Source organism: Esox lucius, chromosome 9, assembly GCF_011004845.1.
Source record: "Esox lucius isolate fEsoLuc1 chromosome 9, fEsoLuc1.pri, whole genome shotgun sequence".
NCBI lineage: Eukaryota > Metazoa > Chordata > Actinopteri > Esociformes > Esocidae > Esox > Esox lucius.
The window spans coordinates 15,438,980-15,453,503 of NC_047577.1; the positions used below are offsets into that span (position 1 = coordinate 15,438,980).

Here is a 14,524-nt window from a genome sequence, read left to right on the forward strand (position 1 = left end):
AACAATTCCCTCTAAAGATACCCTGGGCGATGACTTCGTACTTCTCTATATTGCCTTCAGTTGTTGGTTCAGTTAGGTTAAGACAACTTGTGGGATGTCCACCATATCCAAGCGAGGACCATGCCATTCCCCTGAAACTCCACCATAGGGCTCCATGACAAATGTATCAGCAGAAGAATGTAAGCCTGCTTCAGTTAACCAATGAGAAAAGTGGAGTATGACTTTCTAAACCTATTAGTAAAATGATTTCAACCCAATAAGGATATGAGGATTGTATCTTCTATCATTATAAATGTAGGGACTGCATACGGAAAATGGGTTTCATCTTCCGGTTGTGTCCAGAGGGTGTGCACCCTGCTGCAGGGTTTTAATTAAACCATCTATGCATCCCCTCTCTGACTTAGTCTCCTGAATTTCTTGACTTCAACACTAACGTTATCTGCTACAGTTAGCTAGCCAGGAAGGTATTGGTTCCTTTAAGAGGCATGGAAATGCCTGGCTTTATCCAGTCCATAAGCAATTGTTTCATGATTTATTGAACTATGGTTTGAAGTTCAAATAGTAGCTTTAATCAAATCTGTAAGTTTGTTATAATTAGTCTGAGTACATTGTCTTATGGATGGAATATCAATAACTAAAATCCCATAGGACACAGGTGCATGACAGAACAAAATATCACTCCATGAGGTCAAAGGACTTGTGTGTATAGATCCAAGACAGGATTTTATTGAGGCACAGATCTGGGGATGGGCACCAAAATATTTCTGCAGCATTGAAGGTCCCCAAGAACACAGTGGCTCCGATCTGACACACTTCCTACAGCTGGCCACCTGGCCAAACTGAGATATCAGGGGAGAAGTGCCTTGATCAGTGAGTTGACAACCCAATGGTCACTCTGACAGACTTCCAGTGTTCCAGTATGGGGATCGGAGTACCTTCCAGAAGAACAACCATCTCTGCAGCACTCCAACAGTCAAGCCTTTTTATTAATGACCGGATGGATATCAGTAAAAGGCACAACAGACCGCTTGGACTTTACCAAAATACCTCGTAAAAGTAAGAAACTAGATGTTCTGGTTTGGGGAAACTTATATTGAACTATTTGGCTTCAGTACCAAGTGTCATGTCAGGAGGAAACTGCTCATTACCTGGCCAGGGCCATGCCTAGCACTCAAGGACCTCAAAATCGCTGTGAGGCTGCGTTCCCTAATCATCTTGACAGAGGCCGAAAGGGAGAGTAGAAATGTATTCATCTCTGCAGAGTAGAAATACATTTGTGCATCAAATACAGGTGTACCAAACTTTATAGCATTATACCCAATAATACTTGAGGCTGTAATTGCTTCCAAAGGCGCTTCACGGAAGTGCAAAGTGATGGGATCTGAATACGGGTGATTCCCATATATTTAGCAAGATCTGTCAAAACAGAACACAAACTCTGAATATTTGATTTCAGAAAGACAGCTTGAAGTAAAGTCCGATCAGAAAGCCACAGCAACACATGCTCTTAATCAAACCTGCTACTGCCTAGGTTAAATAAAACATAATTATTAACAATCACCTTCTGCCTATTTAATGATGAAATCAAATGTTTCTTTCAAGCAGGCTTCCAATCTGTATTACGCTGAGGGGTGGTTTTACTTCTTTTTGAGAAAACATCTGCATGATTGTTGCTCTGTATTTTGACTCCATGATGTCCGCCGTTTTTTCTGCCATAATCGTAGTGACCTTAAACATTGCATGCAAGCACATGTTGTCGTCTCAACCAATCTGCGCATTACTTGAATCACTAGCAAACATAATGATCTAAAAGAGAACCAGTTGTTCTAGAACCAAGAAACCCAGCAAACCCTCATCTGGTTAAGAAATATTCAAGGAACCCGGAATTTGTTGAGACATCTTTCAGCAATTCCCCTTATAATTCCTGTTAACCGAGGTCACAGGGAGCAAGACCCCAACACATAAACTCAATGCAAAATCTTGTGATGATAACACAGGTGAAAAACAACTAACAGCTGCCAGAGACAGACAGATAAGTGTACACATAATATGTGGTTAAGATTTTGATAAAAGATGCATGCTAGGAATGCAGAGAAACAAAGGGTATTTACTCATTTTCAAAAACCAACCACGGACCAACAGCATCTCCGCCCGCCATGCTGCTCACTCACCCAGGAAGAGCCGTTGAGAATGAGGGCAATAAAACATATTCCTCACTTCCAACTAATCCCCTTGATAGAACTATGTAAAAAAAAATATATGTTAACTCCGTGAAAAACTAGCAACAAAAATATATTATGTTGATTGACAAATGTGTAAGTAGTGTCGATATTTTTCCCACCACCGATGTTTTTAGAGTTGTTTACAGAAAGTTAGGATGTTACACCACTCTAAACAAACGTGTGGTTTAGAGGTCAGAGTAGCAGTCTCTACAAAAATTGTGAGTTCCCTGCCAGCCTTTTTGCCAGACTAAGTGCAGCTTATGTTTATGTTGCAATTGGCTGAACTACAACCGACATGTCTAACATAATTAATGGCTTGAAGTGCTGGACTGTGGGTCTTGAAATGCTCCTCTCTCACTCAGGCAGAGCAGGTTAGAATCCAAAAAACATACTAGTTACTATTTTAAAGTGACTAGTAGGCCCACTTATTCTTTAGTTCCTAGTAACTATCCCAATAGTTACTAGTATTTATTTCAGTTTTACTAGTCAATGTTTAATTTTTTATTTTTTTAAGTACATATTCTTTAATTACTAGTAACTATTCAGACAAAATATATCCCCAATCCAATAAGAACTAGTAACATTTAAAACATGATATCTACACTCACCTAAAGGATTATTAGGAACACCATACTAATACTGTGTTTGACCCCCTTTCGCCTTCAGAACTGCTTTAATTCTACGTGGCATTGATTCAACAAGGTGCTGAAAGCATTCTTTAGAAATATTGGCCCATATTGATAGGATAGCATCTTGCTGTTGATGGAGATTTGTGGGATGCACATCCAGGGCACGAAGCTCCCGTTCCACCACATCCCAAAGATGCTCTATTGGGTTGAGATCTTGTGACTGTGGGGGCCATTTCAGTACAGTGAACTCATTGTCATGTTTAAGAAACCAATTTGAAATGATTTGAGCTTTGTGACATGGTGCATTATCCTGCTGGAAGTAGCCATCAGAGGATGGGTACATGGTGGTCATAAAGGTATGGACATGGTCAGAAACAATGCTCAAGTAGGCCATAGCATTTAAACGATGCCCAATTGGCACTAAGGGGCCTAAAGTGTGCCAAGAAAACAAGTTCCTCTTCTATCAGCTTGAATCAGTCGGCCCATTCTCCTCTGACCTCTAGCATCAACAAGGCATTTTCGCCCCCAGGACTGCCGCATACTTGATGTTTTTCCCTTTTCACACCATTCTTTGAAAAACCCTAGAAATGGTTGTGAGTGAAAATCCCAGTAACTGAGCAGATTGTGAAATACTCAGACCGGCCCGTCTGGCACTAACAACCATGCCACGCACAAAATTGCTTAAATCATCTTCCTTTCCCATTCTGACATTCAGTTTGGAGTTCAGGTCAACATACAACTATCGCCCACTCTCGAAATATAAAAGAGTTTCCCTTGTATACTCAAACTGGACTTGAGACCAAAAGCCAGCACATCAGGTTGTACACGGCAGAAACAAAGCTTCATAAGTCATCTAAGTGTGGGGTGTTCTTTTATCTGAAACGGGTGGCCTACTGAAGCTTCGTTACGACCTGACTCGCTAGAAAATCCAGGCGTGTACCGAAGTGTCGCTTCAGGCGTCCCATCACTACCTTGCACCTCACATTTGGGTTATACGATGAACAAGTAGGCATTTTTCTGCATTGGTGGTGCTTGGGAATTTATGTAAGTGCCATGGTTGATGCTTCAATTTCACAAGGATATCTATGATGTCATTATTTTCAAACAGCGTTGTATACAAGACATTGAGAAATGTGTGTGTGTGGCATTTTGATGTTTTGCCTAGGACAGCAGAACGCCCTGGGCCGACCCTGGCCTGGCCGGTCCTGTTCTGCTGTGCAGCTACACATGGAATATGTATTGTCAAGAAAATTCATAAACTAGGCTAGCTTGAATATGTTTCATTCAGTCAGTTTGTCTCTGGCCATATTGTGGTATAAGGGTTTGATCTGTGTAATCCATGTTATCTCATAATTTACATGGTATTGTGTTAAAGAAAAGCCAGTGTAATTTATTCTCACTCCAACCTCATGAATATCAAACATGGACTGGTAACATTTTACTCTAGTAAATCAAAGACAGACTTGAGACATAGACTGAGAGGAAGCATGGCGTCTGATGGTGGTCAAAACACTCAAAAGCCGTTCCATGCTACTAGGTAGGAAACAAATAGTCAGAATAGGCTAAAAAAAGCTCAATTCAAACTTCAAAAACATATCTTTATCCCCCTTAAATACAATGAATTGCATTGGAGTAATCCACACAAATGGTCCACACAAGTTAATTTATCACTGTTGTAGGGTAATGTTTATAAGTTGTATCAAAACACTGTGTAATGATTGACTCCACACATTCGTCAGGCCAAAGGCTTGAGGAAAAATACAAACAAACAAACAAACAAATGAGATCAGGCAGGCACAAGTACACAGGGAAGTGGGCAGGGAATCAGCATTGTGGACAACAGGGTCTAAAACACAGGTCAATCTATCCAGCAAGAATTCACAGGCTTGGTAGTGTTGAAAACAAACAACAATACCTCACAATGGAGAAAAGCAAACACAGAATTAACATAGAGGGAGCTGAGGAGACACAGTTGTAAACAATGATAAAATAGCCTACGTTCAAAAACAAAGAAAGAGAACAAGAGCTACATTCAAGAACGCACGCCAAACCAAAACTGAACAACACCAGAACCTCACATTTCCCTTGTTCCACCGATTTGATCTGTTGTAAATGTAACTCATTTGCTTGTTCTGCTTCAGCCCTGTCTTGATCCTGTTAAGAAAGAAAAATGTTTGTCTTTCTTATCCTTTCCTGGTTCCATCTCCTGTTCTGCTCCTGGTTCAACAGTGAAAAGTGTCCCGCTGAGGAGAGGGAACAATTTTGGAAAGACCCAGGAGAAAAAAGATAAAGAAACTAGTTTAAAAACTATTTTTCAGCCAGTAGTTTACAGGTGTTGAGGTAGTCTGGTGGAAATGCTTTGGTAGAGGTGGCGTTGTCTACATTATAAACCAAGAGTTGGACCTACTCTGACAACATTAGACAGCTATTATTACATTAGAAAGCTAGCTTATATCTAACCTAGCTACTCAAAGATAAACAGCTAACATATGGTAAATAGAATTGGTTGTGAACTTTAATAAAGTTAGTGAAACTGTTTAATAAAGTGTATCGCTAAAACTCTCTATTCCGTTGTTTTCCCAAATGTAACGTAGTCAGCCAGATGCTTATGCAAACAATATTCTAAGCTAGCGATGCCCACACAAGCTTTCGATTTACCAAAAAAGGTGAAAGAAATACAACAAGCAGCATGAGAAAATAATACGTTCAGACATAATTTCTAAATGTTTTTGAGCTTATTATAATAATGACCAGATCTATTTGAATGGAGATATCTCCAAATTAAGATATTGCAACGAATAACGCTGCAGGCTCAGGATGCAAGTGCTCAAACAAATACTCCAGCAAACACAAAACACTCCTTGGAGTGATATAACGTCTAGGCAATGGGATAAACAACCTAGACAGAGAGTGATCTGGGTTCTGACCGAAACAATACTCAACAATGAATTTGTGACAGAGGTGTACTTAAAATAGTGGAGGAAAACGTAACAGGTGCACTCAATAAACAGGAGACGACGATCGTGGCAGCTGGGAAGCTGCGGTACAGGGCATGGTGCGCTGGGAACCAGGGGACTGTGCTCGTTGTGGTACTGGCGTGACAGACGTGACAGATATAACTAGATTCTTACTAGTTCTTAATCTTTTTTAAGACATCTCGTACTGAATAGATACAAGTTTATTATGATCTTAGATATCAATTGTCTACTTCTTACTAGTGATTACTTCAATAATTACTAGTAGCTATTCCAGTTTTTCTAGCACTAGTAAGTATTCATTAGACTTGTTATTCATTAGTTACTATTAACTATTCAAAGTTACTAGTATCTATTTCCGTATTACTAGTAACTATTCATTAGATACTAATATTTATTAGTTACTAGTAACAATTACAATTGCTACTAATAACTTTTTTATTCGTACTAGTGTAATAAACCTTGAACCACCTGAAAGGTGGCTGGTAACTGGATTTAACTGAACCCGATAGTGTGAACGCTGCCACCACCTATGGTAATCTGGTTATCGGTGTTGGCACACACCAAATTACACACATTGTATACAGAACAAATCTTTGTAGATACAATTTCATAAGGGTATGTATCACACACAGCATGCCCCAAGACTGGAACAGGCCAGGAGGACAGAGCCAGGCCAAAACACATCCCCTCACCTGACCAGTCTTAAAATGTGATAAGGATAGCAGAGCACACGGTGAAGAGAATGGCACGGCACACAATAAGTGGTCATAGTCCAGTATACAGTACCGGCACTCCTTATGTCTAAGTACGAGGACACCCGTCCCAACTAGAGCCAGGCCCTCTAGTCTGCTTGTAATAGCAGCCTCCTATAGTAACACATGCCAAAGGACCATGTACAAAACATAAAAGACGAAACTCCCCGGTTTGACGAGACCCACCCCCCCTGTGGTCTGGGCTTGTGCACTGTGGTAGAAATGTTCTTATTCTATAGTAAATTAACATTCATATTGCTTATTCTTAGTATAATCCAGTCATTCAGTAAGGCCATTGTGTGTTTCGACTCTGCAGATGTAGGATGTGCCTACATCTATAGATAGCTATTGTTTTGGTTAAACCTCTCAAGGGCTGTAAACATCTTATCTTTCCAAGCTGAAGTTTGCAGAGAAACTGGTGAGACGTGAGGACTAACCATGCATAGGAGGGGGACACATTGGGCTCTACTGAATCTATAAAGGCCTGAGCTCAACGTTCAACAGAGAGCTTTTGACCTGACTCTGCTGAGAGTGTTGTTAACTACTCCAGGTTTAATAATCTTGAATAAAGCTTTTATTGTGAAAATAATTTTCAGTCTCTGTGCCTTTCCCATTTAGTGATTTCCACGACAATTTGGCGACGAGGATTGGATGGCTAACTCCGTTCACTGATCGTTCCCGAGGACTCCAAGGTTCACTGCGCGCAGGGACCACAACAGTGTGATTCAGGGGGCTCACACACCGTCTAGGCCGGAGCAGAAGGGACCCGCCTCGGACCTGGCAGGAGCGTCAGTGGATGGATACGCCATCCCCAACATAAAAACTATAAAAAGACTGAGTTTCTTCTTACAATACCTCCATTGGGGGAAAGGTTCTAAAGACCTTTTAATAAAACCTGTTCGGGGAAAGGTTTCTAAAACCTGTTTAGGCCTGTGGGGCCCCGCGTGGAACAGGCTGTCCACTAAACAGTTTTTGGGAAACTGTAATTCATGGAGGATGAATATAAAATGCATGTATAGACGGGAATTGCAATGACATGACATAGATGTATACATGAAAGATAACGAAAAACAAAACAAAAAAAAATAATATTCAAAAACCTAAAATAAACTACAGAATAATAAAAACTTAAATAATAATAAATAAGTGTGAAAATAGAGATGTCTCCCTCATAAAGTAAAAGTTTTTTTGTGTGTGTTATCATTTGTTTTGAGTACAAGTGATAGGGGATACCATGAGGACTCGCAGCAGTAAAAACAAAGCCTGCCTTCCGGATCCACTGATCGGGCCAGCAAAGATAATGGTGGATAAGGCACAAAGTGTCAGATTTTCCATTAAAGGGAACATTTAGCAAGGTCTAAGTCAAAAGAATGTAGAAGGAAGTTAGAAGAGTTTGAGTTTGAGTAAGAAAGGAAAGAAAGATAAAGTAAAGTGGGATAACTATGGTAAGTGGGAGAGAGATGCTGGGAGAAGGATAGAGAGTGGGAATAAGAAGATAACGGTAAAGGAAACTGTGACAGAGGGTGATGAGAAAGTGAAGAATAGGAATAGAGAGGATGATACGCGTGACAGTCCACCTCCAATCCCTGCAGCTCCTGTACCAGCACCGGTCCCTGGCCCCTCTCTATCTCCAACCCAGGTGCCGCCCTCTACCTGAAGCTGGAAAACCTCACGGTCTCCCCTACAGGGTTTAACCCTCCGTCTGCCTCCACTCCCTCTTCCCACACAGCCATTTATTCCTTCTCCTGAACCAGCTCCCATGACTACCAGGTCTGGACGATCAGCCGACCCTGACCAGGCATTCCTTCTGACTCCATTGGTGGCTTACCCTAACTCACAGCCACGGCCAGCCCAAGGACAAGTTGGCCATAACGAATGGAGGCCTGAGGTCAGCATCCAAAAGACTTGGAGACAGGATGAACTGAAGGACATTGCTAATTAAATGCCAGATCCCACCAAGGACTGAGTTTGGGATACGCATGATCAAGTTGGTGCCATCAGGAGCAGAGATCACACACATCATGCGTTCCAGGATGAAACTACGCTGGGCAGACATCCAGGAGGGGCTCAATGAGAACCTTCTCTGGTCCGCAGAGGGGGCATACCAAACTCAACTCACTCTTCTCCTGGAGAGAATAAAGACTGCCTACCCCACAGTGACTGATTGGGCTGCGATCCACAGTTGTGTACAGGGTCCTAAAGAATCCCTGGAAGACTACAGAGACAGGTTGGAGAAGTGTTTCAGGAAATACAGTGGCCTGACCCTGAGAACTTTAATAGCCTTATAAAGGCTGCCCTGGCGCATGGCCTCCAGCCTGCTTTGAGCAAAACTGTGAAACTCACTTGCATTGGGTGGGAGACAGTACTTCTACAGACTGTGATTGAACATTGTAAACATGCAGAACGGCAGCAGCATTGCACTTATAACAAGGCTATATCCAAACAAGGAAAGGAAATCCCCAAGCTCGAGGCTGCTCAGCTCATGTATTATCAGGGACAAGGTCAGCAATTCGCAGGAAATGGGGGAGGAACTGGTGGTTTTCGGAGGAGTGGAAAATCATGGTAAATATCGTCACTTTTATAGAGAATGCCCTGACCCGGAGAGACAAGAAGTTGTGGGTGGCAGATGGGACCATCAAACAATGTCTTCACTGCAGCGCTTGCTCAGAATTTGGAAGGGTTCGTACCTCCGGCAGGAGGTAAGCTCATTCAATATGTTGATGATTTACTCTTGTGCTCTGAGATTCAGAAGGATTGTGAAACTGATACCAAAGCATTGTAGGAATTCTTAGCTGAGAATGGCCACAAAGTATCCAAAACAACATTTTGTCCAACAATCTGTTAGATACCTAGGCCATGACAAATCGTTGGGTCCAGAATGCGGTAAAGCAGTGCTTGAACTCCCCAAACCAAAAACCAAAGCCCAAATGATGAGCCTTTTGGGTGTGGCCAGCTACTGCAGAGCCTGGCTTCCAGACTTTGCTGAAATCACACAGCCTTTGTCTAATCTCATTCATGGTCACAAAATGGTTTGGGGCACTGACGGACCCTGGATCGTCTCAAACACTCCCTGTCTACCTCTCCCTGTTTAGGTTTAACCTCTTTGTCTGTGAAAAAAATTGGTTCATGTCTTCTGTTTTGACACAGGACCACAGTGGGAAGCAGCGGTCAGTGGCGTACTACTCCAAGCATTTGGATCTAGTCTCTCGGGCTCTGGTCTGCTGCCTACAGGCAGTTGCCCCAGCTACTGAGGCTGTTCTGGCTTGTGCAGATATTGTTGCCATGTGCCCTTTCACTGTTCATTGCCTTCATCATCGGTATTGCTGTTTCCGCCATTATCTGGACCATGGAGGCTGGGGGGAACAACAGAGAACCTGGAGGGACCAACAGCAGCAGAATAGTCCAACAGCAGGACTTAAATAATAGGTGGGCTCAATACTTGAGTCTAGCAAATAACTGCCGCCCCAGCCGTTACAGGAGGACCGCCGAACTGCATGATTGGGCAACAGCCCATGGGGAACGCCATCATGAGAATGGCTGGTGGTTGCTGATGAACCACACTATGAGACGGGTCTTGAGGCACACCAGCCCCTGTTATGCCTGTGCACTCATGCCCCATTTGGCTGGGGGTTCACAACCCTTCTACCCTGAACCACTTGTCACCACTAGTATGTTACTGGGCCTACATCCATGACGTACAACAGACAAATTGTCTAGAAGAAATTGCAGGTTGCTCTTGTCTTACAACTACGCAGCCTGGTGTGACAGAATCATTAGCACACCCCTTGACTCTAAACCTGACCCGATTCCCTTGGTGCCACGAATTACCCCTTTCTCTGCTACCTGTTATTGCAGAGAAGATAACAAAGGAACATTTATGGGACTATGGACAGGTACTGATTCTGCTTATTATTACTGTAAGTCTAAAAGCAGTGTAAGCATGCGCGGTATGATGAATCCTGGTGAATTTTGTAGGAGTCTGTTCTTCCCTGCGTTTGGTACCCGATGTTAACCGCATCTCACAGCTCACACTTCTCCCACTTAAACCCCCCTACTTTGTACACATCCAGGCCCGCATAGGTGTGTTGGCCCCAAATGTCACCGGGGCTGGCGCCTATACAGACCACTGTTGGGCTTGTGGGGATAATGCTTGTGTCTACCTGCCCTGGGGATGGACTGGGTGTTGTGTTTTTGTTACTTTGAACACCACAATAAAAATGTTTCCTATTTCACATAATGTATACCATCGGGTCCGCCGAAGTGCAATAGGCTCCCATAGTGGTATTCCATTAGATGCCAGGCGCACCAATAGCTGGGAGAAGTTCTGGCGTGGGTTAATTCCTTGGTACGGGGCTGTTGAGAATGCCCATGAGATTGATAGAATAGGTTATGAATTAGAAACGCATGCTAATATCACTACAGAGGGTTTTATGATAATGAGGCCTGAGCTGAGAGGCGTGTTATGGTGTTGCAAAATCATATGATCTTAGACATGATGTTAGCAGAACAGGGTGGGATATGTCATCTGGTTGGCCAGCACTGTTGTACCTATATCCCAGGGGGTGATCAAAACCTTACATAGGTTGTTCAGCACTTAGATTCTCTTCGGCAGCAGTTGACTAGTGAACAGCGGACCAGTGACGATGGGGTCCATTTGGCTGGCTGGAATCATGTGTGGGTGTATGGGGCAGCAGGATTTTTCATTGGGCCATTTACGGTTTGGTTGTCTTAGGTGCTATGTTGTTTGCAGTCATGTGTGTTAAGAAGATGTGTGCCAAAGCTGTGGGGGTTGTGTTCAATATGCCATTACTTGCCCGACTTGATTCTGATTCTTCTGGTTTTGATTCAGATGGTGATTATGAAGAGACCATTATTAGTTTCCCTAATATCTATCCCGATGTAGAGTAGCAGGATGCTATTTCCTGTGGTTGTTTATGTTTTTCTTGGCCTTGTTCACAATTCTCCCACTTACCCTCACTGACACTGACCTAGACAACAGGCACATGAATGTTATGCTTTTGAACAGGGGATCAATGTGAAGGACATGGATGGCAACTGTAACGGAACCAAGTAAACATGACTATTTTTATAATCATTGCTTGCTGAAATTATTTTTGTGACTGTAACATGAATAATAATAAAGTATTTGTATCATTCCTTAGGATATGGGAAGAAAGGTTTATGCATTATTAAAAGTTTGTTTTGCATCTTATCAATAATAATTTAGTGATGATTAATGGTAGGAGATTTATTTTTTGGATAATAATCTGTTGCTTTTGCTGGAATGTATGATGTACTTTCTACTGATTTGTTTTTCATTGAGACAGTCTCAAAAGGAGGGATTGTGGTAGAAATGTTCTCATTCTATAGTAAATTAATATTCATATTGCTTATTCTAAGTACAATCCAATCATTTAGTAAGGCCATTATGTGTTTTTCGACTCTGCTCACTTGTACAGGATGTGCCTACAACTATAGACAGCTATAGTTCTGGTTAAACAGGTTTCTAAATCTTGAATAAACCTGTGAAAAGAAGCTACAGTCTCTGTGCCTTTCCCGTTTAGTGATTTCCATGACAGCACCCTGGTTGGACCGGTCGCCGTGGCCGGTGACGATCCGGCAGCAGACACGCTTCTACGGTGCACTTCGGGGTTGGTCAGCTGGTAATACAAAGTGGAACATGAACCCCCCCGCAAACATATAACCACTTGACCAGACAGAAATGAGCTTAGTGCACTCCCAGAACCCCCTCTCTTATCTTACATATGACCTCCCCACTTGCTGCCGGTCTTCGTCGCTAAACAACAACGAGCGACACCCTCCCCCCCGTTAAGACGAGTGCAATGGGCGGAGCCCCTGGTCAATGCAATCGCGTAACTGTTTGAATGCCCTTGTTTCACACGGGTTCCCATTCTCCCTGTCGTGCTCCTGGTTCTCTGCTTATATAGTCCTCGAGTCCCAAACAGAGCCCCTCAATTATCCCCAGGTCTTATCTCATCTCATCTTCATCCGGTGTTAGGTCGCTGGGGCAGCAGCTCCAGCAGGGGACCCCAAACTTCCCTTTCCCGAGCCACATTTGACAGCTCTGACTGGGGGATCCCGAGGCGTTCCCAGGCCAGTGTCGAAATATAATCTCTCCACCTAGTCCTGGGCCTACCCTGAGGTCTCCTCCCAGCTGGACGTTCCTGGAACACCTCTTTAGGGAGACGTCCTGGGGGCATCCTTACCAGATGCGGTCATTGTTTTCATTATAGTAGGCTACTGTATAGGTATTAGCTAGCCGTCAACAGTAAATAATTTCAAATTTCACAAGTTGAATGACATTCCAAACAGGTTTTGGATTAATACAGCAACAGATTATTGGCAACTTTCCACAACAGCTGGCATTGGCCCCTCCCTTGTTCATCACAATAATTTGCCCGCAGCCCATCCAAACTAGGCATCCCTAGTTTTTCTTTCTTGTTTAAGCATTAATTAGCAATATCTAATTGTCCATGGTGGTGGTTATTGTTGATAGTAGAAACTGTACCACCACTTTGTTTCTCTGATGGCGGTAGCTCATTTGTCATCTTTTATGGAAATCTGAGAGTGCATTATGTTTTATGCATTATGGGTGAAGAAATTTCTCATGGCCTTTTCTCTGTTTCAATCTTTTGTTAATAATGACATTCAGCTGAGTACTCCAAAACATTTCATTGCTGACATATTAATGAAAACAATGCTGCTGCCTCAGAAGTGAAACATTTGAAAAGCAAGTCTGTTGCATAAGAATCCTCCCCCCGGCAAAGTCTTCAAAACACTGGCATGCCCTTAAAACACTGGAATGACCAGTGTCAGAGTGGGTCAGCAACAAATTATGTTCTGTTGTGTTGTGGAAATTTCTATATACAATGTATTCTCTCTGAGTAAAGGATTGAGTCCCACTGTTAAGATAGGTACAGGAATGTGTGGGACCTGGTATTTGCATAGGGGGCATCTATTGTCTGTCCAGATGGAGATCAATGGGTTTTAGGACAGGATAGGAGAAGATACAACAGGGGGCAGTAAGGTCAGTTGGCCCCTTTGGGTAAACACTACAGAAAACATTATGGCAGGAAGGATAAGGTGGGGGAAGATAGCATTTGACGTGTGTGATAGAACAAAGGGAAAGGTGTTTGATTGACATGAAACAGATGGCAGCATCTTACCACACCCCTTTTTCCTATGTAATAAATACTGTCGAAATGATGTTTTTATTTAGAAACTATCCACCATTACTTTGTAACCTGTATACTTTCTCCTTGCAAGCAAGATTAAAACCGTTTATTGCGCAATTGATTTCTCCTGTCTTACCTACCATTTTCATAGAACTTTGGATTTTAGAAATTGCCATCACAGTTGCCATTTCAGAAAACATCCTACTGACATTCCAAGGAAAATAATAGTAGCTCATTTGTTATATTATAATAGAGTTTTGTGATAACTTTAAACACATAGGCGTAAAACACAACTTAATCCAATATCCAGAATGCAAACAACATTCATGGAATCATGTAGTAAGACAATTTTTTTTAAAATCTAGATACAGGAAAAGTATAACCAGCTGTTGTTCATCCGATTCATTTTGTTTCATTCCATTCAGTTTAAAGTTATTCGTTTAGTTGTATCAATCAATCAATCACATTTATTTATTAAGCCCTTTTTACATCAGCAGTTGTTACAAAGTGCTTTTACAAAACACCCAGCCTGAAACCCCAAGGAGCAAACAACAACAGTGTTAAAGCACAGCGGGTAAAACTCTGTAAGAGGGGCCGAAATTAAGGAAGAAACCTAGAGTGGAACTGGGCTCGGAGGGGTGACCAGTCCACTTCTGGCTGTGCCAGGTGAACATTTTTAGGGTACAAGTTGTAATAATTAATAAATGCATTTGGGCTGTGTCCAGAGTCTAAAAAACACAGCCAGGA

At 42.4% G+C, this 14,524-nt stretch overlaps 1 long non-coding RNA gene across 1 annotated transcript; it reads left to right on the forward strand.

The window, feature by feature from the left end:
- The first annotated feature begins 7,051 nt into the window (after window positions 1-7,051).
- Window positions 7,052-12,610, forward strand: LOC117594852. Its single transcript, XR_004576115.1, has 3 exons — window positions 7,052-7,884; window positions 8,174-9,280; window positions 9,729-12,610. It is a non-coding gene; the product is annotated as an uncharacterized LOC117594852 (long non-coding RNA).
- Window positions 12,611-14,524: the final 1,914 nt, after the last annotated feature.